We start from the raw sequence: 24,506 nt of genomic DNA, 5'->3' as shown, positions 1-24,506 counted from the left end.
TTATATATTTAATGTTTATTCTCTCTTCTTAACCACATGAATGTAGCATACACAGACACAAATATATATACACGCAAGTCTTAAAACCTGATTCATCAGCAAATTCATGCTCTAATTGTCCAATGAGGAGAGCTAAATAATTCTAGTAACTTTGGTCTTCTTATAATCTTTCTACAGACTTGATCAGGCTGTTTCTTTGTGAGACACTGTCTTCCCTTAGCTCTATTACAATCTTTTCAGACTTTGTTCCAAATTTGGTGACTGTTTCTTTTTCATTAACAAACCCTTAGGATCTGTTTCCAGGTTGATCCATAATCTGACCACATATCACAATTTTCACATGTGCACACACATGCACAAACACAGACACAATCTTTAAAACAGGATTCACCAGCAAATTCATGCTCTAATTGTCCAGTGAGGAGAGCTCAATTTTCACTGCTTCTACCCTGGTAGAAAGCACCATCATCTCTCAGCTGAATTTGATTGTCTTAAATATGCTTCCTTCTCTATTGCTTGCGCTTCTACAGACTATTCTCAACAGAACAGGCAAAGTAACCTTTCTTAAATGTAGGTCAGCTCAGGCGACTCTTCTATTCTAACAGCCTTCCTCGCTTGCTCTAGTTACAAGTCCAAGCCCTGTTCTGGGAACATGACCCAGGTCTTCATTCCCTCTTGGACAGCATTCCCTGCTTCTCCTCACCTTGTGCTTGCCACCATGGACATGACATCTTCAGGCATTCTCCAGCCTCAGTGCTCTGTACCTACTGTTTTTTACTACCTGAAACTTCTTTCCCAAATATTCACAAGACTAGACCCCACATCTAATTCACATCTTTTCTCAAATATTGCTTTCTTAATACAAGCTTCCTTAACTCTGTGTTTGAAATTTATAACCTATCCGTTACCCTGGGCACTCTCTTTTCTATTCCCACTCCTTGCTTTATATTACTTCTTTATGCCACCTTCTAACATAGAATGTATTTTACCTGTATGTGAATGTTAAGTTTCATAAGGACAAGGGTTTTTGTTTGTGTTGGTCATAGCTCTATTTTAAGGCCTAGAGCAGTGCCTGGCACACAGGAGATGCTCAATAAATATTTTTTGAAAGAATTAGCAAGTACATTAATATTCTGAAACAAGGAAGTGCAGGCAGGAGAGAAAAAACTCACTTATTAAATAAAATTTACAAACGTATTCAAGCATCATACACTTATCAGTGAATACGTGCACAATTTTCGAGACCTTGGTTCTTTGATGATTGTTTATTCTAACTCATCATGAGAATTGCAGTTATGATTTTATTTGAAGTTTCCATCTTCTCCATATCCCAATTTAATTCATGCTAAGGTAAGCAATATTGTAACTAAATTCTTCATTGGTCTTAGTTTGCCAGAGCTGCTATCACAAATACTACAAACTGTTTTTTTCTTAAAAACAGGATTTATTGACTCATGGTTTTGAGGTTATAAAAAGTCCAAAGTCAAGATATTGGCAAGTCTTGCTTTCTCCCAGATTCTGTAGTGTTCTATGATGGCTGCTGGCAATCCTTGGGATTCCTTGGCTTTTATCTCTGCCTCCTGTTACATGGCAATGTCCTTTTCTTTCTGTTCTTCCTGTTTCTTGACTACTGGCTTCTGGCTCTTTTCTGTGGCTTTCTCTGACCTCCAGCTTCAGGTTTCTTCTCTTAGAAAGTCTACAGTAATGGGATCGAGACCAACCCTGATGCAGTTGGCTTCATCTTAACTAAAAATAATAAACTTCAAAAGGTCCTATTTATAAATGACTATGCACCAACAGGAATGTAGGTTAAGATTAAGAACATGTCCTTTGAGAAGGTACATAATTCAATCTACCACAATTAGGGCATGAAGTTTTTAACCATTTTCTCCATCATAATGTTTTTTTCACCTTATCCACTTGATGGCAAGTTAGGCAATAAAGAAACTTACTTTGGTGTGGGGTGAAGAACAAAAATAGGAAAGAATATATTCCAGTGTTTATCCACAACTGAAACAATTATTAAGTGTACAAATATCAGAAAATAAATACACCAGAGTAATTTCCTGACATAAGGACAAGTGACCTTTTAAGCGGGAACAACTGTTTTCTCCCATGTCCATTTTATCCTTCCATTTGTAATGTTTTCATGACAAATTTCTCACTCATCCTTGCATCTAGATCTGCCATGTGATGGAGTTCTGGCCAACTGGCTGCGAATGACATTGATGCTATGGGTTGTGCTTTTAAAAGGAAAGAGTACATACAGTTCACTTTCTATTTTCCGCATCCTGAAGGCTGTAATTAAAAACCAGTAGATCATAGGTGGGCCATCTTTGTCTTTTCCAATGAGGAGAACAACTTCGATGATGGAGAAGCAGCAAGGTAGAAGAGCCTGGTGCAGTCATGCCAGAAAGCCACCATTCAAGACCTGGGAATCCTATCTACATGATGGAAAGTCACACTTGAATTTTTTTAAGCCACTGTCTTGCATTCTCATGTAACAACCTAAACTTATCCAAACTAAATAAACTACTGGCCTACAGCTCATGACTCAGGGTTCTAATTCTTGCTTTGTTGCTATCAATGTACTCATACTCAAGTAAATTGCCTGAAACTCCATTTCACAAAGACTTGTTTGTTTGATCAACGAGCTATTGGAAAATGTACTGTGTGACATTAAATGGTTTGTATGTTCTATAAACTGGATTTAACTGATTTGACAAAATAACACCATGCTTCTAGTATTAGAGAAATCTCTATTTGCAATGTTTGGTCCCATTCGGCAAAGTGAGATATGGGACATATGGTATAGTGGGGAGAACCACCCGGAGCAGGTGTGCATGGACTTTGGAATTAGATAAATCACTTTCATGAGCATAGCTCACTCACTTTTATGGGATATTAGGCAACTTGCTTTCTCTTTTTGCCGAAAAGTTTAGCTTTTTCATCTTTAATATGGATAAAATATGCTATTTAAGGATTAAGTGACATAACATGTGCAGAGCACTAATGGCAAAATAGCTATTCAATAAACAGTGGCTATAACTATTATGATTATGGTCACTTAGTTTACTGTCAGAAACTTCAGGTAAATAAAATTGGAAAGAGATAGAGATAATGTATATGTTTAAAAGAGTACAAACGTGTTGCTAAAATTTCAGATTTCCTCTCACTAGAATTATTTTACCATCATAAATCTAGGTCTTTACTGCATCTTTTAAATCTTAAAGATGCCCATAAGTGTATATTCAAAATAAAGTCTTATTCTCCTATAATCCCCTATTGCCTCCAGGCATGTAGGATATATAATCTGGAGCAGTTATTTCATAAAATGTAATAAATCAGCATGATTAACTGAGGCAGAAATGTCCAACTCCTTTTCTAAGAAAGACCTGGTCTTTGGAAGTTTCCCATCCATGCTAGCACTAAACTAGTTCTTTAGAATGTTTTAAGAGCAGTCCATGAGTTGTGTGACATCCCTTGACCATCTGTGGTTAGGTGAAAAAAAACCTCTCCACCATTCATACAAGACCAGGTCCACAAGTCTCAGAGGTCTGGCCAAATTCCAAATTAAATAATGTCATTCTGCTCTACATACCAACCCTTCCTTTACAAAAGAGAAAAATCATGACTTTAATCCACAGTCTCATGGGATTTTAGAAAGTAATTATGTCCCAAGGCAGGGAAGAGGTAGAAACTAGATTCACAACCCCAAATTATTCCACAAGGTGAGGAATATGTACATGTGCCAAGGAAGAGAGGAGTAAACTGCATTTGGAATCTTAATTAACCATATGGCCTAAGAGCTGGCATTTGGGTGTTATAAAGTGAAATGGATCTATAATATAATGAATTTCCAAAAGAGAGTCTTATGTCATGGAAAGGTGTTAAGGACTCTTATTCAAAAGTTTTTTTTTTTTTTTTTTTCTTCTTTTTCTTTTTCCACTGGCTAAAGGGAAAGATTTACCCTGAGTAACGTGCTTATGACCAGAAATTTAATAACAAGGATGAAACCGTTTTACCAGGAATGATTCAGGATTGCAGGGTCTTGGATACTCAAGTAGTTGTAATTTACACCAGCCAAGAATGATCACATTTCCTCACATGTCTTCAGTTTACAATCTGCATTTCTGTTGAAAACAAGTTGCTAGCTGATCACTAATGGGAGCTTTTCTGTGGCATTGACTCATTTTGATTTTTATTAAAGCTTAATCCTGATCAATTGAAATGGATTCTAAGAAAAGACAAACAATTTTCTAGTAAATGACATTATTCCATTGCTAATTAAGAGAAAAAGGAGAAATGAAATGACTCAAATGTTTTCAAAAGCAAATCATTCTCATTTTCTCTTTAAATGTATCCTTATCTATAGTTTTAAGGGGCAATTATATAAAAAAAGTCAATAATCAAACAGTCTGTATTTATTGAATGGAATTACTGTATAATATCTTTGAGAAAACATTGAATGCTTTAAAATTTTATATTAAAATGTTACTAATTTTTTATCCCACTTTACCCCTTTGTGCATACAAGTGCATTAACCCCAACTGGGTTTAACAAAGTGTTTTAAATAATTTATTCAACTGGAATAAAATTCCATCTCTAACAAAGGCAGTGGATTTCAATCCCTGGTGCTTCTTTAAATGCTGAAGAACTTTAAAAAGTTAAAAGAAAAAAACTTTTTAGATTTAAAGAATTAAAAAAAAATTGTCGGTACCTAAGCCCAACTCCAAAATTGTAACATGAGAATATATAGGTGGGAGCATGGTGATCAGCTATTTTATATACTCCCCAAGGGTTTCTGGCACACATAATGACATAAAACTACTGCTCTAAAGAATGTTTTACATTTAAAATATTCAGACAGAGGCCAAGATCCTGTTCTAACAACCTAATTAATTGTATGAAATGGTGAGGGGTCCGTGCTCTTGAACACTTTACGTAAACAAGCACATCTCCCACACCTTCCTGGTGGCAATCGTTAAGAAACTCTTTGAAGTTAAGTCTCCGTGAAAGGGCAATGCAAAAATCTTTTTATAACTGGAAATGAATCAGACAAGTTTCTCAGCTACTCCCTAACCAAATTCCAGTAAATCTCATATTATTTGGCTCATGTTCCCTGACTCCTGTTGTGATTTAATTCTGCATTAGTCCCATCCAAATTACCACTCTCGAAAGATTTTTGCTTAGCAAATAACTTTCAAGGTATATTATCAATTCTTGTCAAAATAGCATTTTGGAATCCGGAAAATTATAGTTCTAATACTAAAAACACCTCTAGTAATTCAATTATTTTGGGATTTTCTCATATGCATGAAAAGAGTAAGGTAGGGCAAATTTGTTAGTTTTTTGTTTTTGTGTGTATGTGTGTGTGAGTATTTTAATTTTCCATTCAAAACAATATCAGCAGATTAGAATTCCAGATTAAAAGGAATTTGGATGTTATCCCCACTTTTATTATTGAGGGGTGAGATTAAGCTACTAAATTTCTTTTCAGGAGGCTCCCCTCCTACTTAATGAAACTACAAGCTGTGGACAAACTATTTCACTTGCTTATTTTAACAGTAAAAAGTATACAAATGATTTAGCTAGGAGTTTCTTCCTACCTGTGTTTCTAGAGTGCTTCTAATCTGAGGTGTTTTATCCCAACATCTGGAGGTCATCATGTAAACACTCTTAACATTAGTCTCTTTCTAATCTTTTGTCCTCCTACTTCATTCATTCAACTAATACTTTTTAGATACATCTACATGGCAGACATTAAGGATATAATAAAATGAGTAAAGAAAGGAAATTCCTGCCTTTATAGAGCTTGAATTCTTATGAGATAGACTGAAAATAAGTGTAATGAGTAAGATTTGGATACCAAATGGTAAGTGCCAAAAGGAAAATAGAAGTGGAAAAGAATGTTAATAAGTGTTGGGGAGACATGTAGAGTTTCAACTTCAAGTGTAGTGGCCTAGTTGAGAAGGCAATATTTAAGTAAAGAACTGAGAGAAATGAGGAATTGTTTTCTGAGGATCTAAAAGGCTGGGCTGGAGGCTGGAGTAAGTGTTTAATCATGAGTTGGAGTGGGTTTAAGGAAGAGATCAGAGGCAGGTAGGAAGCAGTGAGGCAGAGAGCTTTGGGGACAGATCACAGAGAGCCTTTTGCTATCTCAAGAAATTTGGCTGACATGGAAAATCATTGGACTGTTTGAGCAAAGGAGAAAGGTTTTATAACCTGTGTTTTAACAGGAATATTGTTTCTACTCTGTCGAGACAAGACTGATGTCCATGGGCTGAAAGCAAGGGGACAAATTAAGGAGATAGGAATAAAGGAGCTGAGATTATGCATATATGTATAAATTTTCTCAAAGAGAAAAGTTTTCCTGGAAGTTTAATATAAATACAGGAAACTGTCCAAGTCATAAATGCTTACCTGGAAACATTTTTGAAAGTGAACACACAAGTATATCAATTACCCAGAACCAAAAAGAACATTATCAGCATCACCAAATCTTCCCCTGTCCTCTCTGTCACCATCTCTTTCTCTCCTGCCAAGATGCAAACATTGTCCTGATTTGTAAAAGCATATATTAATTTTGTCTGGTTTTTAACTTAATGCAAGTAAAATCACACAATATTGACCTGTTTTGTTGAGAAGCTTTTGCTCAACTTATGTTTTACAAATATATCTTTTTTACTGTATACAGTTAATAGTTTGATCTTGTATCCATAAGATGGGTAAACTCACTTATGAATTCTAACAATTAATCACTAGGTTCTTTTGAATTTTGTAGGTAAATTTTAAGTTGCTTATGAAAAATTATAGTTCTGTTTCTGTTTTCCCAATTTTAAAAATTTCACTTATTTTCCTTTCCTTGACTTGAGCAGAGCCACCAGTACAATGCTGAAGACTAGTTGATGAGAACAGACATCCACGGCTCATTCTTACTTTGATAAAGATTTCAATATTTCACTAGCAAGTATGATATATGTGCTAATTTACTCTTAAATACCCATTTCAGAATAAAGACAGTACCTCCAATTCAATTGTATTAGATAATATATTGTGAAAATAAAGTTTAAAATCAATGGGGTAAAATTTTGTCAAATGGTTTTTGGTCTCTATCAAAACAATCTTATGACTCTTCTCTTTTATCCTGCAATGCAGTGTATTTTCTAATGTTAAACCAAATTTACATGGCTTGAGTAAACACTACTTGATACATAAACTAGTTGTTACTGATTTTATATAGCGTTTTTGGTTTGTCAATATTTTGTTTAGTATTTGTGTATCCATGTTCGTAAGAGAGATTGGCCTTACATTTTGCTTTCTTGCAATGTCCTTGTCTGGTTTATGAATGGAAAAGACCTCACAAAGGATAATGGGATGCATTTCCTTTTTGTTTTTCTATTCTTTAAAAGACTTGGATTTGTGTACATTGATGATACAGTTTCCCTTAAATGCTTTAAGGAATTTACCCATTCAGCCCTCTGGGCCTGGAATTTTCTTTGTACAAAAGTTTTTGCAGACTCACTGTCTTTAAAAGATATGACTATTCAGATACATATTTATTCTCATGTCAGCTTTGGTAAATTGCATTTTTCTAGGAAGCTGCTTACTTTATTTAAATTTCAATTTTATTGGCTTAAATTTCTTTGCAATATCTTGTTATTCTTTTAATATCCATAGAGCTAATAATTATATCTTTTTTCATGATACTGGTTATATGGCCTCTCTCTTTTTCTCTGCTCTCACTCTCTCTCTCTCCTTATTTTTAGTTACTTTTGCCAGGAGTTGATTCAAATTCTGTCTTTACTATTTACTGGATGTACAATATTAGGTGGTTACCAAATTTCTCCATTTCATGTTTCTCTTTGGTGAAATGGAAATAATAACACAACCAATAGGATGATAGTGAGAATAAACTAAGTTAATATCTGTTTATCACATGTGTTTTGACAGGTACAGTTGTACTTTTTATCATTATATCACCTGCTTTTTCCTGCTGTTGGGTTTTCCCATTTTCTGCCATCAACTGCACCCTTTACTGCACTTCCTACTTTTCCTGGCCATGAACGTCAGGAACTTTAGTCTCTTTCCATTCTTAACCAGGTCTTGGTACAGTCACCTTCCTTCAAGTCCTTAGATAGGACAATGCCACCTACAATTGTAAGCCAAGGCAAGACACAGCATATCTTCCCTCCTTTTATTTCAGAGAGAATATTTCTACTCTGTGTCTTAAAAGGGACATATAAATATTTGCCCTAAAACACACAAACATAGACTGTGTGCATTAAAAAAAATAGGTACATATGTAATGCTACTTCTCAGGTTTTGAACCTAATGCCAATCAAGTCATTAACTATTTATTAGAATTTGATTAGCCAGTTTCCAAATACTTCTCTAAATTCCCTTGTCATCTCTGTCTATGCAACTAATCAACTTTTTAAAATAATTTAAATAACCAGATTTCCTACCTGGTTTTTTAAATGCCCTTCTAAAAACATTATTATGGAAAATTTCAGTCATGAACAAAATGTGGGAAAATGTTTATGATGAACTCCTTGTATTCATCTTCATGCCTTAATGAATATTTGAATTGTGTTTTGAAAGTTGTCACTGTTCTGCATGTGTGTTGAATTTCACAATAAGAAAGTATTAAAAAATAAATCTATGTATATAAACATCAGGATTTCTTTATCTTTATAACAGGATTTCTAAACCTCAGCACTGTCAGTACTTTGGGTCAGATAATTCTCTGTTGTAGGGGGTTGTCTTCATGAAGAATGTTTAGCAGTGTCATTGGCTCCTACCCACTAGATTCCAGTAGAATACCCTCTGACTCCCCAGTAGTGACAACCAAAACTTTCTCTAGATATTGCCACAAATCACCTAGGGAGCAAAATCACCCCCATTGAGAACTACCACATTTATATGAGAGAAAGATTTTAATCAATTCAGATGATTTTATTTATTGGCTGTTTGTTTTTTTGCGTTGTGACATTTTCAACATCTAAGTTTTTTGAAGTAGTTCCAAAACTTTAGATGACAGTATGTACCTCAGGATTCAAAAATCTAGAATTATTTGTGAATTAAAGTGCCCAAATAAAAGTACAATAAAGATATCTTGGGCAGTTTTGTAATATAGTTGGTGAACTAACTTATTGTATATTGAACTATAGTAAAATCAGTCTCTTTGCTTAAATTTGAGTTCTAGAACAGGCCCCCTGGTTATTCTTAGGTAAACAACACATGGTTTAAGACTCTGCATATAGCCTTGCAGGCTGTGCAGTGCACAACCCCCAAGAGATATCATTACCCGTGGACTACAATGGGTGTGGTGGCCCTGATATGGGGCCACATTTCCGATAGACATAGTTAAGTTAATACATTACTCGTATATGGCACATTCCCAGGTATACCCAGGCTGAATCTTCTTTGCCGTAAGTAGAAAAAGCTAAGTCTGTTTCAGCAAAGCCATCGCCTCTTGCTTCTCTCCCAAGATTGGATGGGTACATCTTAGGGCTAGGAGACAGCCGAACTCAACCTTGGGTAACAGGTATGAAGCTCCATCACATTCTTCTATCTGTTAATTGCCACAGAGATCAACACAATCAAAGTTATTGATATCATGAATAAATCTTACACCTTGGCATCCATTTGGTATCAGTTCCTCATTTCTAAATGACATTGGCCTATAAACTGGAAAGAAAGAAGCATAAGTGAGAGGATCTCATTACCAAAGTTCACCTGAAATTTCTTACAATGATTATTTGTTGATGATGATGATAACAGTTAACAAAAAATAATAATGACTAAAAACACTTAAAATACATTTTGTTTCATTTGGCTGAAACTAGAATATTTTAAAATTGCTTAAAAAGTAGCTAATTAATCTAAAAATAGCTTGTTAACAACGACCAGATGTATTATGCTGATTAGCATGTTGGACAACAAAGGTGTTTGGGGAAAATGGGGGAAGCAGATTGAAACAGTTTTTGCAAAATATGAGTATATTAAGTAATCATTTTATATGGAAAAGGATTTACAGGCAATGGATTTACAAATTGTGTAAAGATTACAAAATTTGTCCAATTTATCATCATCAAGAAGTGGGAAGTTTGTCTTTTAAATAAGAATTTGATGAACTATTTGGCTTTAAATTTGAGAGACCAGGAAAGGGGTGCTTATTTATTAAATCATCAGACATTTATGGATCATCAACTGTAATAGAGGGCACAGCAGGGTGACAAACTTGCTCACTTCTCTATAACCTAGACACTCCTTTTGACTTGCAAAGCAATGTTAACAGCTGGTTTGTTTTAGTTCATTATTCATTCTGACCTCTTCCAGAAATGTGAGCCTAGTCAAAATAAAACAGGAAAACCCCACTCTGGGAACACGAAAATTGAGGAAAATAAGTCTACTGGCAAACCAACAATTGGGTCACCCCATTTTTTAAACACGTCAAAAGCTTATTCACCTAATGACATTTTCCAAAATACCTGACGAGTGCTTTTCAAAACTGTCAAGGTCATCAAAACAGGGAACTCCAACAAAACATCAAAGACAGGAAGTGCCTAAGGAGACATGATGACTAAATATAACGTACTATCCTGGATGAGATCCTGGAAGAGAAGAAGGACTTAGACAAAAACTCAAGAAATATGAAACAAGTATAATCTATATTTAACAATAATGTATCAGTACTGGTTCATTAGTTGTTACAAATGTACCATCCTAGTGTAGGAAGTTAACAAAAGGACACATTAGGTGTGAGCTGTATCAGAATTCTCTGTACACTCTCACAACTTTTCTGTACATCTAAATCAATTCCAAAATTAAAAGTTTATTTAGAAGTAAAAGGTTAAAACAAGTGTATTCACTGAAAAAGGAACATTTTTTCCAAGATTCTACACATGATTATGCATTTATTGAATACACTTTCTGGTTGTGTCAATATATTAGCAAACAGGCTCTCATTTGATAAATATATATTATTATATACTAGTTATGCATGTATTAGTTATAGAGCAACACATGGTGGTATGATTAAATATTTGGTTGGGATGGTGTTTAATGCTTATCCAGTAATTTCCACTGAATCGCCACCATGTGCAACAAAGTATGTATTAATACTTTGGTACATACCTATATAAATCATAATTAATTTTTCTTTGATCTAGTAGAAGGAATAAGATACAAACAACTATCTATATACAACATTGGAACAAATAACATTATAGCAGCCGCTGTAGGATGCCACCCAGATTCTGCCTTCAAGAGAGAAGCACACATTCTTCTAGCTCACCATAATAGTATAAGGAAATTTTCAGGGACCAGTGATATTGAGCATGCCAAGATGACATACCCTCCAAATAAAGGATCAAATTTTTGCAGCTCACATTTCCCAGCACTAAGAAAGAATTACAATGTTCACTAGCTGTCTTTGAGCTCTGGAGGCAAATTTCCTACACTTGGAAATACTGCTCTACTTTTAGAGATAGCAGTAGAAGACTGATGGCTTTGAGGGAAGCAGAGTAGGAAAAGGACCTGCAGTGGATGTAGGCTGCAGTGCAAGCAGTCCCACCAATGAATTATATGACCTGATAATCCATATTTTTCTAGAAGTGTCTGTGGTGGAGAAGGATGCTATTGGTTTGCCAGAGCTGCTCTGACAATTACTACGAACTGGTTAATTTAAGCACAGAAATTTATTGTCTCATGGTTTCAGAGGCTAGAGGTCCAAAATCAAGGTGTCCACAAGGCCATGCTTTCTCCCTGAAGTCCATGGCATTCTGGTGCTGGCTTGCAGTATTTCTTGAGGTTCCTTGCCTTGCATTTCTGCCTCCTGGCACATGGAGGTCTGTGCTGGTTTGGATGTATTATGTCCCCTAAAACATCATGTTCTTTGATGCAATCTTGTGTGAGCAGACGTTATTGGTGTTGATTAGATTGGAATTCTTTAACTGAGTATGTCCATGAAGATGTGACTCAATCAACTGTGAGTGAAAGGTTTGACTGGATGATTTCCATGGAGGTGTTACCCCACCCATTCAGGGTGGGTTTTAATTGGATCACTGGAGTCATATAAAGGAATTCACAGACAGAGGGACCCAGAGCAAATGAAAGTGATATTTTGGAGGAGCTACAACTTACAGAGACATTTTGGAGAACGCAACCCAGGAGCAAGTAGATGCCTAGAGAGGAACGTCATGGGAGAAAGCCATTTTGAAACCAGGACTTTGGAGCAGACGCCAGCCACGTGCCTTCCCAGCTAACAGAAGTTTTCCAGACACCAGTGGCCATCCTCCATTGAAGGTACCCTGTGTTGATGCCTTACCTTGGCCACTTTAGGACCTTAAGACTGTAATTGTGTAACCAAATAAACCTCCTTTATAAAAGCCAATCTATTTCTGGTGTTTTGCGTAACAGACAGCATTAGCAAACTGAAACAAGGTCTCTCCCTCTTTGTTTCTGCTATTCCGTATTCCCTGATCTCTAGCTTCTTTTAGTAGCTTTCTCTGACTTCTGGCTTCTCTTTATAAGGCCTCCAGTCTTACAGATTAAGTCCTACCCTGATTCAGTTTGGACACACCTAAATAGGAGATTAGAAATCAGTCCTCACCTTAACTGATAATAGATCTTCAAAGGTTCCTATTTCCAAATGGGCTCACATCCACAGGAACATGGGTTTAGATTAAGAACATGTCTTTTGTGGGGATATGTGATTCAGCCTACCACAAATGCCTTACTTATGGCAAGTTTCAATAAGAAAATCAAAATGTAGGTTCTTAGCATTCTGGAGCAAAGCATTTTACAGTAGAAAACTTTGCACAATTTGAAGAATAACTCTTGGTATGTTACTAGGTCATGTAGAGATGAACTGACTGACCATGGGATGGCAAGTGACCATGCAATCAGAGCTGCTTAACATGAGGTATATTCTATCAGACCAACCATTTCATAAGGTTGGAGAGACCCAGCAGCAATCTATTATGAGATAAAAGCATTACTTATAGGTATCAGGCAGAAGCAGGGCGAGAGGAAGGCATTATTAAGCTGTATGAGCAGGTAATCCAAGAACCCATATAATCAATCACTTTTAAACCATTGCCTCCTCCTCAGCACACATATGGTCTTATTGAGGGTCTTTCATGACAGGCTGAGAGGATTAAAAAAAAAAGGCAACTTTGGTTCATAAATGGAATGGCTAAGATTTTCATTATGAGCTGAGAAAAGCCTGCTGCTGCACTAAAATTCAGGAGTGACCCTAAGAGATAGTGATGTGGCAAATACTCCCTCTGGGTGAGGCACCTTGTCAACCACTTTGTATGGAAAAAGAAGTAACCTGAGCTAAAAAGATGCAGGGGAGTTTCTCTTCCACCTAAGAAATAGAAAGTTAGAAAGTGTTTTGTTCTCACTCTAACATGCTTGTGGATACACTATAGTAGGAAAGTAAGAATGGCTGAAAAAAGTTCCAAGTATTTAGAGCTGGCTTAAGTTTATTCCTTAATAGGTTAATATGCTCCAACCCAGAATTGAGATCAGATGGTTGATAAGCATCTTTCTATCTCTGCATCTCTTCCAACACAGCTGTCCCCAACCAAGACAAAACAACCTTGGGTAAATTAGACAGAAATACACAGGAAGCGAGATGTAAGGTTGTTATTTTTCTGTGCAATAATGAAAAGCTCCAGTTTAACTCCCAAACTACACATTTCAAGGGAAGTTTATTAAAATAAGTATGTAGATGTAGATATAGATTTGTAGAGAGATGTAATCAATATATAAAGAAGAGAAGTAGTTCATTTTTGTCAACAGGAAGATGCAAGGGTCTCTTTTCCCAAATAATTCCCAAGTGTAATTCTATGCGGTGGTTAAAGTAAATGTTGAATAGGAATATAGGCAACTGATAAAGATTTGGTGTCTCAAGGTCTAAACTTCGAGCTTTTTCATACAAAGGAAATAGCAATTATTAGAAATCAGAAAAAAAGGTCTAATACCAGAGACTTTCCAGAAAGAAAGAGAGAGAAGGAGGAGGAGGAGGAGAAAGGAGTGAAGAATGGAGAGAAGGAGGGAGAAAATCTAAGAGAGGAGAGGAGGGAGAAAGGAGGAGAAGGGAGGACAGACCAGGATAGGATAGGATGGGATGGGATGGGATGGGATAGGAGGATAGGAGGATAGGATAGGGTAGGGTAGGATAGGATAAGATAGGATAGGATAGGATAGGATAGGATAGGATAGGATAGGATAAGATGGGATGGAATGGAATGGGATGGATGGGATGGGATAGGATAGGATAGGATAGGATAGGATAGGATAGGATAGGGTAGGATAGGATAGGAAACAAAGAGACCAGATCTGGAAAAGATCCATAAATAAAAAATGAAAAATGAAAAACCTTCAGAAAAGACCAGGGCATAGCCATTTCTTCTAAGACCAGTCTAATATTTGTATGTGTAGGAACATTTGAACATTAATTACTCTTTATTATATGCATTTATGATTAAATTAACAACTTCTCTGCTATTGGTTTAATAGATTAAATATAGATTCCTTGAACACCCACATAATAAGACTTAAATATTTCAAAAATAATTTTTTCTGATTTTTTAAAAATAGCTTCAAGTAGGTTGGGCAAGATGGCAGCATAGAGAGGAGTGGAAGCTAAGTAGTCCCCCTGGAACAACTACAAAAAAACAGAAACAACTAGTAAATAATCCAGAATAACTGCGGGGGGACAAACGAGACCATCCACTCATCATACACCAACCTGATTGGGAGGAATGCCCAAGAACACAGCATAAAATCTGTAAGTAAAACCTGCGGATCCAAGTTGCGAGACTGCCTCCCCCATAGCCCAAGCTGCAAAGCTTCGTGGTGCCACAAAGAAGCTCTCTCCCAGCAAGCGAATATAGCTCAGCTGAGCTCAACTGGGGTTTTAAGTAGCGAGTGTGAACTGCTCACTACAGGTACGCATCCCCAAAAAACAGACAGAGGCTTTGGGTGACGACTGACCTTGTACAGCCAGAGGGTCGCCTTTGACTAAGTCTGAAGGTGACTATCTGTTTCTTTTTCGGCTCAGTGGAGAAAGCCCCAGTCATTTTCAGTTTCCAGGGCTGTGACTCAGAGAAGGGTGGAGACAGCACAAGCAGGGAGAGACACCATTGAAATGCTAATGACCTCCACCTGAGGGGTCTGTTCTCTAGGAGGAAAGGGGTGGGGCCCTTTCCATTCAGAACCAGACCCCAGAGCCTGGGGGAACATGGTCATACCTCCTCACACTAGTCAAGAATTGTAGGCTAACAGGCATCACCTGCTGGGCAGAAAAGCACAGTGACCTGAGGCATCACAGGGTGGAGCAATTTTCTAAGACACACCTGCAGGAAAACCAGATACTGAATATTTCTTCCCTCTGGGACCTGAGGCTGTTCTGGTCTGGGAAAACCTGATTTGGATAACCAAGGAAACCATGCCTAGACAACAGAAAATTGCAAACTACACTAAGAAAAACAAAGTTATGGCCCAGTCAAAGGAACAAACATACACTTCAACTGAGATATAGGAATTTAAACAACTAATGCTAAATCAATTCAAAAAGTTTAGAGAAGATATTGCAAAAGAGACAGAGGCTTTAAAGGAAACAATGGGCATATATAAGGCAGAAATCGAAAGTTCAAAAAAACAAAGGTAACTGTGAATACGGTTAAGAGAGGAAGGTGGGGAGCATGTGAGACACCACAAGAAAGAAGGAAAGATAAAGACTGGGACTGTGTAACTTGGTGAAATCTAGAGTATTCAACAATTGTGATAAAATGTACAAATATGTTCTTTATGAGGGAGAACAAGCAAATGTCAACCTTGCAAGGTGTTAAAAATGGGGAGGCATTGGGGGAGGGATGCAATCAACATAAACTAGAGACTGTAACTAATAGAATCATTGTATTATGCTTCCTTTAATGTAACAAAAGTGATATACCAAGGTGAATGCAGATAAGAGGGGGGATAGGGGAGGCATGTTAGACACTTGACATTGGTGGGATTATCTGATTCTTTATTCTACTTTGATTTAAGGTTATTTTTCCTTCTGCTGCTTCCTAGCTGTCATTTTTTTTTTCCTCTTTCTTTTGCCTCTCTACCTTCTTTGACTCTTCCTCCTGCCTTGTGGAAGAAATGTAGATGCCCTTATATAGATAGTGGTGAAGGTGGTGAACACATAAGTATATGACCATATAGAGAACCATCCATTATTTACTTAGGATGGAATGTATGGTGAGTGAAAAAAACCATATTAAAAAAAAAAAGGGTTGATGACAAAACCTCGAGGGCAATATGTTGAGTGAAATAAGCCAGACACATAAGAACAATTATTGCAGGGTCTCACTGATAGGAACTAATTATAATATGTAAACTCACAGACATGAAATATAAGGTACCAAGATATAGGATGAGGCTTAAGAATGGGGAGCAGTCGCTTAGTCTGAGCAGAATGTTCAACTAGGATGAACTTAAATGTTTGGAAATAAACAGGGGTGTCGGTAGCAAAATGTGACAATAACTAACAGCCCCGAATGGTGTGTGAATGAGGTGGAAAGGGGAAGCTCAGAGTCGTATATGTCACCAGAAGGAAAGTTGGAGGTCAAAAGATGGGAATGTATAAAACTGAATCCCATGGCGGGCAATGTCCATGATCAACTGTACAAATACTAGAAATTGCTTCCATGAACCAGAACAAATGTATGACAAATACAAGTAGAAGTTAATAATAGAGGGGCATATAGGGAAGAAATATATACCTATTGCAAACTATGTACTACAGTTAGTAGTATTTCAACATTTTTTCATAAACAGTAACAAATGTACTATACCAATACTACTAGTTAACAATTGAGGGGGGTTGGTTAGGGATAGGGGAGGATTTGAGTTTCCTTTTCTTTTTTTATTTTTTCATCTTTCACTTTATTTCTTGTCTGGAGTAATGAAAAATTTCTAAAAATTGAACAAAAATTAAGTGTGGTGATGGATGCACAGTTGTAGGAGGGTACCCAGGGGCAAGTGATTGTACACTTTGGATTTTTGGATAATTGTATGGTATCTGAACAATCTCAATAAAAATGAAAAAAAAAATAGCTTCAAGTAAATATGTCTAAGTTATTAGTTAAGAAAGCTAATTGCACCTGGTTGAATGCAATGTCATATAGTGAATATTATGATATTCCGAGCAACAGAACCCCCACCCCCATTTTCTCACTCCCACAATACTGCCAGACAGCCCTATGTGTTTGAACCAAAGTGGTGGATTGAGTTATGCACCCCCCCCAAAACATGCTTTTAATCTGCATTCCTGTGATTATGAACCCATTTATAAACAGAACCTTTTGTAGATGCTATTTTTTAGTTAAAGTGTGTCCAACTGAATCAAGGTGGGCCTTAGCCTGGATCACTGGAGCCTTATAAAGTGACCTGGAAGTTTCAAAATCTAGAAAAGAGAGGCCATTGTCATGTGATGGGAGGCAAAGACACGAGCCAAGGAACTCCAAGGACTGCCAGAAGCAGGAGCAAAATGTTACAGATTCTGGGAGAAAGCAAGTCTGGCAGATATCTAGATTTTGGACTTCTAGCCTCAAAACTATGAGCCAGTAAATTGCTGTTGTCAAACCAAAACCAGTTTGTGGTATTTGTGACAACAGATCTGGCAAACTAAGGCACCACACATTTCACAGAGAAAGCAATACTCGTTTTTAGAGGGAAAGAGAAGCCCTCAATTTGCAAACTATGTATTGAAGAAAATTTCTTTCGTACCCTTTAGGACAAGAAGCTGCATCAGTTATTGTAACAGAGAAAAGTAAAGGAATTGTTCTTTGGGTATTAAAGAAATGGAAAGATAAAAGGTTAAAAAGTATTTTAGATATAACAACCATATGAAGAAGCTATTTCCCGCAGGGCTTTGAGAACAAGGGGAAACATCTGAAATTATCAAAACTTGGAAGCTGGAAGAAGGGGTCACGGGGAACTGAAACTTAGACCTCTGAAGAAAGATGTTGCTTGTCTCATGTATCATGCTTGCGTTTCTAAGAAGGCACTATAAGTCTTCTCTGTGAAGGCAGGAAATACTACAAATGCTGCATTTGGGAAAAGCCTGCCACTGCCCGAGTGAGGAAGTTTCCTGGGGTGATGCTAATAGGAAGAGGAAGGAAGCACTGGGACAGAAAATATATGTAAAACAGAGTTTCTCTATTTCCTTTTCCAGTGTTCCTTTCAGTCTCTTTTACTCTAGAGACCCCAAATGGCAAAGCTTAACAGGGAGCCACCTGCCAAGGCAGAAAAATGGTTCATGGAGCTTCAACTCGGCATCACAAAGCAGAATTTAGAAGGTTGCATTTGTATAGGTAAATTACAAATAAATTAAAGAAGAAACATCAAGCAAGAGAAAAAAAGATACTACTTATAGACATCTTAAAGAGTGGAAAAAAAAAAAAAAAAAAGAAAAAGAAAAGAAACATAATGACCCTGGAAAGAAAGCTGTTGATGGACAAAGTCACTTTGCAGAATTGCTGGGAGAACAAGAAGATGCAAAAATATACATGGAAATAAATGTGAAATAATTCCAGGTTCTCACTCACAGAATGAAGAAATAAATGATTTCGCAGTGTACTTACAAGGTCAAGAAACAAACCTTCTTCAGGTCACCAAAGGAGAAGAGTGGATGTGTTATGACCTTGGTCCTATCTTCCGTGAGATAACTGGCACGTGCCTGAACACACCGCTCACTGGTGTTCTCCACTGCCTACGAGACAGAGGAGAGAAGTCCTCTACAACTAAACTCAGAGAGCTAATGTACACCAATCTTTAAAATCTTTACAGTGATACTATTTCAAATGTCGACAAGAATAGCAGGAGAGAGAGTGGGTAAATTATGCTGAACTACTGTTCAGGTTCAGGAATTAGGTGATTGTGTGAATATTTTAAATAATTAATCAAAAATAAGTACTTTTTTAATTAAAAATGAATACACCTTCTTGAAAAAAAAGCATACACTATAAAATGAACTGACAACCCACCCCCAAAAAAGTCACCCTTTTCACAATCCAAGTACATACTCCCCAATCTTTCCTGTCTTTTGTCTATCTTTTCAGAAAGTTACACTAAACATACTGGTCAGACACTTGCTTTATTTGTATAACAACAAATCACTGTCATATTTCCAAATTGATGCATACAGGTGTAACTCATTCTTTATTAACAGGGGTAAGGTACGGCTGTTTCATCATTTCTTTAATCAGTTACTATTCATGGAAATTTGGGTAGTTTCCAGGGTCTTTTGAAAATACAAACACATCAACAATGAATATCCATATGAATTTTTGCATACATCTGTAGCATGAATATTGCAAAGTAGCACTGTGGTATCTTAGGTAGATTGTGTTTCTAATTTTGATGAATAATGATATTTAGCCTTCCCAAAAAGTTATGTTTTCATGTATGAAAATGGCCCATATTCCTACACTCATGATATAGAGAGCTAAAATATTTTATTATTTGTCATGTATCATAGACAATAGATATTATTTTATATTTTATGTATGTGTTACTAAGTAAACATAAGTTTTAACAATTTTGCATATTTATTATCACTCATATTTATATGTACTTACTGGTCACATGTAGTCACTATTTTCCTATTGTGTAATTGATTTGTAGAAACTCTTTGAATGTGAGGGAAATTAGCTCTTGGCCTGTGTGTGCATTGCAGATACTGTGTTCTGGATTATTGATCATCAGTTTGACTTTTGGGCTTAGTTCATGGTATTGCTATTGTTTTTTTGTGGTTGCTTATAGTAGTCAAAATTATCAATGGTTTACTTTATGTTTTTTTTTTTTTCATGTAGTACTTCTTTTCATCTGATAATTTCATGGTCTTATATTTTACAGGTACATCTTTGATCCACTTTGAAATTATTGGAATGCCTAATTGTATGTCCAACATCACTTAATTATGTATATGTTCTACTCACTTTTTTTTTAAATATTGCCTTTATCATGTACTAAATCCCAATATGTTTTTATTATGTTCAGTCTGTTCTTTTTCACTGTCAGCCTACTCATACCTACATTAGTGCTGACTCATTTTAATTATAATTGCTTCAAAATATAGTATATTGCCTACTTTATTTTCATTAATGGACTTTTTTTAAAAGTTCCTTACTTATCTTGCATGTTTATTTTTCCTAATAATTACTAACATTTTCTCAAATTCCAAAAGGAATTTTGCATTGGATTCACAGATTAAGAATTGATATCTTTACCATAGTGAATTAATCACATATGTAAGAATGAAGTTTTCTTTTGCTTTTCTGAAGTTTTATTTTATAAGTGCACCATGTATAATAGGCATTTCAACTCTTTGGCTGATATTGTAAATATGATGTTTTTCTCCCATTATATAGTCTAGTGTGTTTTTAATTGTATAAAGTATAGCTATTTTTTAATATTAAGTTTTTACCTTTAATCCTATTGAATTATTTCAAGTTTTAGTTGACTTATCCATTTTATAGGGAAAAAAGTAATATATTTTCCAAATAATGCCTTCCTAACTTTGGGATGATACTTACTAGTCTTGTTTGATATATTGACTAGCACTTCAATAATAGCATTAAATAATAGTGGTTACCCTGGGAATCTTTCTATTCTTATCACCATTAAAGGAATGTATGGAATCATTAGCCTTAAACAGCAAAACTAACCATGGTAGATAAAGAGTTGTTGAAAGTAAATTAATTAGCTCATAGAAATGCTGGAAAATCTGGTGAAGAAGCTGAGAAAACAAAAAAGAACCAGCAAGGCCTGGCAAAATGGTGGCATAGAGCAAATTGAATGAGGACATCACAACTCCCACTGCCAAACCGAGATACGGTACTTCATATTTTTCCAAGCCCTGGCCCTGGCCACTAGATTCCATTTTCAAAAACATGGTCTCAGCAGCCCCTGTGAGGTGGAAGTTACTACATCCCTGTCATCATTGTCAGGGCAGAGCCTCTGTGTATCCCCAGACTTCTATCCCTAATCTAGTCCAGGTTCTTTCCATTGGCCACCTTTAATTGCAAGATTTTTTGTCTTCTTATTTGTTTATGTTTTGTATTTGGCTTCTAAAGTAAAAGTTATTCTTTGGAATCCCCATGTAGGATGGGGTTCAAATGCTAAGACAACAAATATACAAAAATATCCCTTTCATAATGCTTCTAGTCTTTTATTATTAAGCTTGGATCAGCACTAGGTGACCTCCCTAAATTTGGTCCAAAAATTCCTGTACTTCAAAGATAATCTTCACAATCTGATATTAGGAATTTTAGAATTTTCCTAGATTTGTTGAATTGGAATTTCTCTCCTATCTTTTGTCCATTCTTTTCGGTTTTACATGAAATGAAGAGATAGAGAGCAGCATAGTTTAAATATACTTGTTGCACTGACTTTTGAGGAAAACCCTTATTTGTTGAATTCGTGAGGGGTACAGGACATGTGTGGAGACTTTTTTATTAGATTAAAAAATGTATTGTTCAAGAACACTTTATGCTGTGCTGTATTTGTTTTCTCTAGGGAAACAGAACCAACAGAAGATATCTGTGAATATGAGATTTTATAAAACTGTCTCACAAAACTGTGGGGATGCACAAGTCCAAATTCCTTAGGGCAGGCAGCAAGCTGGCAACTCCAATGAAGGTCTTTAACAGACTCCCTAGGAGAGGCTGGATGGCTGAAGAAGAAGTGAGAGTTCTTTCTGTTCACCCTTAAAAGTCTTCAACTGATTGAGTTGAATTCAGCTTATTGAATTATCTCATTGTGGAAGACATACCCTTCTTGATGTAATCAGCCACAGATGAAATCAATTGACTGACGATTTAATAAACCAGCCTTCTGGTTTATTAACCAGTCACAAATGTCCTTGCAATAATGTTTGGGCCAGTGCTTGCTTGACCAGACACCTGGGAACCATCACCTGGCCAAGTCGACACATGCGCCTAACCATCACATGTGTCTTGCCATTAAATGTGATAAAATTCCCAGTAAGGAGAATGTAAAGTAAAATTAGGCAATGTCTTATGGGGTGTGCCAGTTTGAATGTATTGTGTCCCCCAAAACACCACTATCTTTGATACAATCTTGTTTGGGCAGACATATTAGCATTTATTAGATTGTAATTCTTTGATTGAGTGTTTCCATGGAGAGGTGACCCACACAACTGCCGGTGATAACTCTGATTAGATAATTTCCATGGAGGCCTGGCCCCACCCATTCAGCACAGGCCTTGATTAGTTCACTGGAGCCCTATAAAAGCTCAGACAGAATGAGCGAGCTTGCTACAGCTAAGACAGACACTTTGAAGAATGCATAGGAGCTGAGAGAGGAGCTGCAGATGAGAGACAGTTTGAAGATGGCTGTTGAAAGCAGACTCTTGCTCTAGAGAAGCTAAGAGAGGGCAAACACCCCAAAAACAACTGAGAGACATTTTAAGGAGAAGCTGCAACCTAGAGAAGAACGTCCTGGGAGAAAGCCATTTTGAAACTAGAACTCCAGAGCAGATGACAGCCACTTGCCTTTGCAACTAACAGAGGTTTTCCAGATGCCATTGGCCATCCTCTAGTGAGGTGCCTGATTGTTGATGTGTTATCTTGGACACTTTATGGCCTTAAGACTGTAACTGTGTAACCAAATAAACCCCCTTTATAAAAGCCAATCCATTTCTGGTGTTTTGCATTACAGGCAGCATTAGTGAACCAGAACAGGGGGTTTGTTGTCACAGGAGGTAGAGGAGATTTGAAATGCTCTTTGCAGCAATGTATAATATATCATAATACATGAATTAGGATTAGAAAATTAAGGCATATAAAGTGTTGGAAAGCTTCCCTCATTTTAGACTTAAAAGTCCATATTGACTTGTTTATATATCCCATTAGTTTGTAAGGCCTATGAGGGCAGAGAAAGTGCTCATTTTGTTTACCAACAATCTTTGGCATCAAGCACAGTATAAGACATAAATTACAGATTGAAATATTAGTTGCATTAAATGATTAAGAAAATATATAAGTAATCTATGCTGGTATATTAAGGAAACTACTTGTGTATCAAGAATTAGAACACAAAGCATCAGAATGTGAACCCTCAAAAGATGAAGACATTTACGAGACATCTCAGGATTGGAGTGTGGAGGTGGGAGAGTGTTGTAAGAGGAATGGAAAGAGTGGGTGGGAATGACAAGTGACCCGGATACTAAAAAGTTGAAAATGTGCACTGTTCTAAGCTCTTGGAAAATGGAAACCCCCTTCTAGTTTCTCATTTCAGTGATGACTGAGAGAGTCAGAGTGATCAAGCTTGTGGGGCAGAATTATACTTGGGACCACAGATAATAACTTAGTGCATGTAATTGTGCACTCTCTGTCTTGCTTTCCAAATTTCTTTCTTTTCCCTGGATCCTTGTTTTTAGTCTACTTTACAACCATTTCCCCATCCTAAGTAATGACAGAAAAAAACAATAAAAAACCTTCTTTTCAACTCTGATACATTCAGATGTTATCACCCATTTATTTCTTCTATGGTCATTGCCCCAATACTTCCTCTATTTGAGTAACTATTTTCTGCTTTCTCTTTTAACTTCTCATTTATTCCTCAACATTTTGCCAATCTACCATTTTCCCTCAGATTCTCAACCTCAACCATTCCAAAGCATTCAGTACTAATAAATTCTCTTTAATTTACCCCTGGCTCTATAGTTATCCATTCAGCAGAAATATTTTATTCTTTCAATTTCGGAATTCCATTGTTTCTAATTCAGTAACTGCCTATCTCCTTATTTACTTGCTCTTTGGAATCCTCTTCCATTTTCTTTGCTTCAATTCCATCTCCATTTTAGAATATACAGCCCTGATGTATCAAGCAGCTGTTGTCCAATAGTGCTGTGTAACCCAAACAAACACAGATTTTAGAGCCATATCATAGTGACCTTTTATTTCTCACACATCTCAGACCAGGTAGGGCTGGATAGATCTGGGCTAATTTTGGCTGGGTGGCTCTGCTTCCTCACCATTGGTCTGTGGGTCAGCTGGGGAAGCCCTGCTGTATGTACCTCTCACCCTTCTTAGACCAAAGGATAGGCAGGGCATGATAGAGATATAATAGAGCAAACATAAGTTCACAAGGCCTCTTAAGACTTAGACTCAAAACTGGCATACTGGAACTTCTGCTAAACCATTGACAATAGCAAGTCACATGCCAAAGCTCAGAGCCAAAGGAAAAGAAGTTCGTTCTGCCCACAAAATGGCCATTCTACTGGTATAGAGAAGAGAGAAATGAGAAGATGGGACCAATCACCCCATCTAGATCAGGGAGAAAGCTTAGGAGAATAAGAAGATCCCAGTCTTGAGAGTCTGATAGACCTGGGTTTGAATGCCAGCTCTGCTCAGTATCACCAATTGTAGAAGAGGACGATATGCAATTTTATTCTTGTGAAGATGCCTGAG

The 24,506-nt window shown here is 36.6% G+C and overlaps 1 long non-coding RNA gene across 2 annotated transcripts in view; it reads right to left on the bottom strand.

Moving 5' to 3' along the window:
• The window catches only part of LOC119531564, a 109,109-nt gene that overhangs the window by 1,829 nt on the left and 82,774 nt on the right, over nt 1-24,506 (bottom strand). Inside the window, exons 2-4 of one of the 2 annotated variants that reach the window (XR_005216340.1) lie at nt 18,654-18,781; nt 10,497-10,619; nt 9,387-9,577 (exon numbers count right to left, since the gene is read on the bottom strand). This is a non-coding gene — a long non-coding RNA (uncharacterized LOC119531564). Of the gene's footprint in view, nt 1-9,068; nt 9,578-10,496; nt 10,620-18,653; nt 18,782-24,506 lie in introns of those variants that run through there. The other variant, XR_005216339.1, reaches the window with a different exon arrangement.

This window comes from Choloepus didactylus, chromosome 1, assembly GCF_015220235.1.
Source record: "Choloepus didactylus isolate mChoDid1 chromosome 1, mChoDid1.pri, whole genome shotgun sequence".
Classification (NCBI taxonomy): Eukaryota; Metazoa; Chordata; class Mammalia; order Pilosa; family Megalonychidae; genus Choloepus; species Choloepus didactylus.
This window is presented reverse-complemented; position numbering and strand designations above follow the sequence as displayed.